This window comes from Sinocyclocheilus rhinocerous, unplaced genomic scaffold (assembly GCF_001515625.1).
Source record: "Sinocyclocheilus rhinocerous isolate Xijiao unplaced genomic scaffold, SAMN03320098_v1.1 scaffold2665, whole genome shotgun sequence".
In the NCBI taxonomy this organism is placed as follows: Eukaryota; Metazoa; Chordata; class Actinopteri; order Cypriniformes; family Cyprinidae; genus Sinocyclocheilus; species Sinocyclocheilus rhinocerous.
In genome coordinates this window covers 83,879-89,842 of record NW_015637154.1, presented here as the reverse complement: position 1 = coordinate 89,842, position 5,964 = coordinate 83,879, and the positions used below count along the sequence as shown (strand labels likewise).

The following is a 5,964-nucleotide window of genomic DNA, read 5'->3' as shown; positions in this document are numbered from 1 at the left end:
TTTTAAAGCTCAAATTTAAGACTTTTTAAGACCTGCACAAATCAAATTAACACCATATGAGCGGGGTAGGGCAATGTCTATAGTACTATATTAAACTGTAAAATTACTGTAAAAGGCATAATTTACAGTTCATATACAAGTTTTTTCAAAAACAAAGTTTTATAAAATGATACACTTTACATTTCAGCCTTTAAACCATTGTTAAGAAAATGGATGAGTGAAAAGTATTATTATATTAATTTAAACAATTATCAATAAATTATTATATCAATTACACTGAACAAAATTATAAAGGCAACACTTTTGTTTTTGCCCCCATTTTTCATGAGCTGAACTCAAAGATCTAAGACTTTTTCTCTATGTTCACAAAACACCTGTGCAATAATCATGCTGTCTAATCAGCATCTTGATATGCCACACCTGTGAGGTGGATGATTATCTCGGCAAAGGAGAAGTGCTCACTAACACAGATTTAGACAGATTTGTGAACAATATTTGAGAGAAATAGGCCTTTTGTGAACATAGAGAAAAAGTCTTAGATCTTTGAGTTCAGCTCATGAAAAATGGGGGCAAAAACAAAAGTGTTGCGTTTATAATTTTGTTCAGTGTAATTGATATAATAATTTATTGATAATTGTTTAAATTAATATAATAATACTTTTCACTCATCCATTTTCTTAACAATGGTTTAAAGGTTGAAGTGTAAAGTGTATCATTTTATAAAACTTGTATATGAACTGTAAATTATGCCTTTTACAGGCATGAGTTCAGCTCATGAAAAATGGGGGCAAAAACAAAAGTGTTGTGTTTATAATTTTGTTCAGTATATATACCAAATTAAGGGTGTGCAATACTGACAAAAAATTATATCTTGATAATTTTCTGGGATTTTATCGATAACTATAATTAGACAATATTTTGCTGAGTGTGTTATGGTGCTGATATCTTAAGGACTACCGTGGACAGCAAATGTATCTTTGCAATGCAGAGGAAACACAGAAGCTGCATTAGAAGTGGTATTTAGATGCATTTAAACACTGTTTAATGCAGCTCTGAAGAGTGTACTTTCAGATATTTATAAAACTGTGCCATTTCACAAACAAACAAATATATATGTATATGTATATATATGTGTGTGTATGTGTATGTGTATATGTCTGTATGTTTATGTGTATGTGTGTGTATATGTATGTGTGTGTGTGTGTGTGTATATGTGTGTATATATATATGTGTGTGTGTGTGTATGTGTGTATGTATATGTTTGTGTGTGTGTGTGTGTGTGTGTGTATGTGTATGTGTATATGTTTGTGTGTATATGTGTGTATGTATATGCGTGTGTGTGTATATGTGTGTGTGTGTGTGTCTGTGTGTATATGTATGTGTATGTGTTTGTGTGTGTATATGTGTATGTGTATGTATATATTTATCAGTCGGGCGAGTAAACAAAAATTTACTAGCCAATGGCGATTCAATTGCCAAGGTGTTCGTAGAGGGCTGAGAGGAGAAACAATAATGTACAGTATGTGGAAATAATGTGTTTTTTGAACCTTAGCATAAACACATTTCATTACACCAAATGCACAAAATAATGTTCTTTTTAGCAACATCATATGACCCCTTTAAACGGTTGCTTCATTCAGGAACAAAACAGCGTCCTGTTGCTCAGAGACGCAAAACAGCGCTGTTGCTGTTTGAAATTATTTTTGTTGGAGAAATAGATAAAAAACAAGAAATATGGCGTCTAAAACGCAAGTCTCTTAATATTAACTACTTGTTTATTGAACTGTAGTATAAAATCAATATCACATTTGTAATCATGCTTACTTTTGGAGAAAAAAACGGCACTCTTCGTGTGATATTAACTATATCAAATTATTTTAATATATACATTTTCTGCCCCATATCTTAAATTATGTGATAATTCTAAATGCATTTTAATAGACTGATTCATGCAGTGAAAGAACGCACTCTAAATGCACACGCGCACTAGTCTAACCTGCTAGACTTCATCACTTAATGTATGCGTGAATGCTGTAGGTGTGTTTTGTGTTTGCTTTTCGCGATATACTCATAATATCAAATCGCACATCATTAAAACAACAATTACGATATTATGGCAGACCATACATATCGCACACCCCTATGTTTAGATTTTAATAATGCATTGTCTTCTTACCTGTCCACCAGTTCACATTCAAAGCTCTGCGTGTTTGCAGGGTAAAAACATGGGTCGATTTTCGCATTGGTCTGAACTCTGAACAAAACAACTGTTTTATTGAATATGCTCATTCATTCTCTGCCAGCAGGTGGAGCGTTTGGTAAAAATATAACTGTTTTCCCGGTAACGGCAGAACACAAAGCAGCGCAGCACCGGATTTTGAACGTGCAGCGCTTGTGTTTATTCAATGAAATCATAGCCTTTTGAAGCTTAATAGTCACATTCAGCATATCGCAATTCTGGTCTTTCCGTCCCCAAATTTAAGACCTCTTGAAATCATAATTAAGACTTTGTTGTACAATTTAAGATTTTTTGAAGGCCTTAAATTTGATACAACTAAATTTAAGACTTTTTAAGACCCCACGGAAACCCTGAGAGTGCATGCACCAACTGCTGGGCCATGGCTCCAATCTAAACTACCATTTTGAACCACCAACTCAAAAACGTCTACATGTGGAGTCAAGTTTCCCTTTCCCTCACATTTCCAATCCCTGACATCCATCACCTTCTGCTAAAACAGGATGAACTATTGTCCTTCTTGCCAATTCACAATTCACATATATACTGTGCAAATGAAATTGTAAAGAAACAAAAAATATGTATCTCAGTCTCCACAACAATAATTAACAGTACAACCGTCTTCAACTGTGATACTAAGAAATGTTTTCTGAGTACCATATGAGCATATTAAATATATTATATATATATATATTAGTTATTTTATTTATTATATTAGATATTTCATTGTGCAGGCTCATTTTCCTATTTTTACACTTCATTACCTACATTCAGTTGAAGTTCATTTTTAAACACTAATAATTTATTTTTATAATTTAATAACACTTTTAAATGCAATCTTTACCAAATCTCGAAATGAATAACTGTTTATCATACTGTACATTGCAATGTTAAGATGCCTAAATTCATTACACTAGCATTTAAAATGATTAATTTTACTTTGTGTTGTTTTTAATTTATTAAAACCAAATTTAAATGTATTGGTTATCGTTCTTAACAACAAAATAATAATTACCGGCTAATAATAATTGGTGCATCCGTAATTAAAATTTACTGGTTAGTTAAACCACTCATCATTCTTGCAGCTTAACTGGTGAAAATGTGGTTTTAGACTGAAATTACCTGTAATGTACTGTTGGCAGCTTGCAGATCATCCAGCACAGCGCGGAACATCATTAGCTGCCCCATTCTCTCTTCTTGGTTTCCTTGCTCCTCTCTTTCAGTTTGAATGACTGCCTTGAAGGAATGGCTCAGAGATGTGGTAACATCTACAAACCGCTGCATTCGCTGGTAAAGGCCTGCAGAGGGCACCGGCCCGCCTCCTGCCCCCATCAGATAGGCCACACCACGACCACCCTTATTAGACCTCCCCCGGACCGAGTTTGGCTCAGTACGGGAGGCTCGTTTCTGAGCCTGCTCTAGGTTCTCTAGAACTGAATCACAGGCCAAAACCAGCTCCACCAATGGCTCGGGACTGCACACATAACAGTACCACTTCCTCTCTTCCTCCAGGATGGTGGACAGCTCCTTCCTCCCCTGGTTACGCAGAACACACTTCTTACAGAAGGCATTACTGCAGTAATCACAGCCAATCAGACTGCCTCCCTCTGCACACCACCTGAATGAACAGGGAATTAGAGCACTTACTTTACAGACCACCAAAAAGTGGATACAATGTAGACCCTATCGACTGTGAGATAACACACAATTTTCCACCAATATGTATCAATGATCTGCTCAGTGACTTTTAGACTGCCATTTTCAAGTGAATCTCTTGAAAAGCTTCCAAATGATATATAGTTTATGATAGTTGATTGAATATTGTTTTAAAACAAAGGTAATAAATAGCACAGACACGCCTAAACACGCCCTTCGGTGCGGGTTAACAGGTTAAAAATGTAATTTCTCCAATAAATTAAAACGAAAAAATATTTAGCAAAGAGAAAACAATGCCTATTTTAAATTCCTTTTTTTACATGGCGTTTTAATTATGATTGCATTATATTTCATTTCATTTGTAAAGCATATTCGTTTAAAAAGAAAAAAGGATCAACCAAGTATACATGGTGGCATTTTAATTTAATTTATGCTAATAAAAAAAATAATGGCGCAACATATAAATTCATCATTTTATAAATCAAACATTTCTTTGTGATATTCACCTGCACACACTAGTTTGGTCATGGCACATGCTAATAAGATCTATTGATTTTATATTTTTAATCTGCAACAAAAAATTCTCTCTAGACAAAAGAGAAGCAGCTCAACTTTATAATTTTTTTTTTTTTAAACATCCTTTTTATGTCATGGACACCATTTATACATTAACCACACTCACTCCATTGAAATTCAAACATACATACACTGGGGCGTAAATTGCGGGAGGGACGGGGGGTCAGGACCTGAGGGTTAAAATTTCTAAATTTCTGAGGGTTAAAATTTCCTAAAAATGTCATTAAAAACCACTCTGTGTATTGTAAATAATATAATGACATATACTTAAAATAATTGTGTTAGTAAAAAAAAAAAAAAAACCTTTTTAAGTTTAGAAAGTTCAGTCCCCCCTCCCTTGCCTCACAGTGGTTTGGCCCACTGCCTGCTTTCCCCCTTTACCTCACCGACACAGAAGAGAGAGAACAGAGTGCTTCAGTATTTATGTGCAAGTGATTCTTTCTCTTTAAAATCCAGATTATGCTGGATCATTAATAAACTAGTCATGACAAAAAAATGATGATATCCAATGTATTTTCCATGAGTGATTTTAAAAGGGTCATATGATGTTGCTAAAAAGAACATTATTTTGTGTATTTGGTGTAATGAAATGTGTTTATGCGGTTTAAGGTTCAAAAAACACATTATTTTCCACATACTGTACATTATTGTTTCTCCTCTATGCCCCGATTTTCTGAAACACGTCAATTTTTACAAAGCTCATCGGTCTGAAAAAGCAAGGTGTGCTGTGATTGGCCAGCAACGGTCCTCCATAAAATGTGCTGCACACATCTGGATATTTGGGTTAAACTGTTCTGGAACAGTGTTGTAAATACAACTTAACCACTGATTTCTAGTCGTGTCATAATATGTGTCAGTACTGGGTCAATAGTATGTAACAAGCATTACTTTTATTTGCTACAATACTACAGCGAGAATAAAAGTTATGCTTTCTTTCTTTGCGTGAACATTTGGGCGGAGTTATGCAAATCTTCCCACATCTTGACGTAGACGTTTTAGGTAGGCGTGGTTGACTCTTAACTTTTATAAAGAATATCTCTTTGGATTTGAGACTTTAGTCTTTGCAACTTTACAGATCTTCTTTATGCACCAAGTGCTTGTAACACTCCAAAGAGAAAGGAAAAATTTTAATTGCATCATATGACCCCTATAAGGTTACCTAGCTTGCTTGGTAGCTTGTTTAATAGCTTGTAGTAAGTCACCCACTACAACTAACACGGCGATAAGCCTGTGTGTGAACTGATATTAGTAGGGATGTAACGATTAACCACAAGCCGGTTGAAAATCGATTCAAATATGTGACGATTCAAATCGGTTGAGATGCCAAACAAATGTTTCGTTCAGATATGTTTTATGTAGTATAGTTTCACAAAACCAAAGTCAGACCATTCTGTTATTGCTTCAAATTTCGAAATTATACAATCTAATTTCGATTAAAAAATATTCATGCTGCATCTTTGTTTGGATCATGATTAAAATCCAGTGGTTGCCTCTAA

The 5,964-nt window shown here is 34.5% G+C and overlaps 1 pseudogene; it reads right to left on the bottom strand.

The window, feature by feature from the left end:
- Window positions 1–5,964, bottom strand: part of LOC107748631 (transcriptional regulator ATRX-like) — a 50,515-nt pseudogene that overhangs the window by 38,434 nt on the left and 6,117 nt on the right.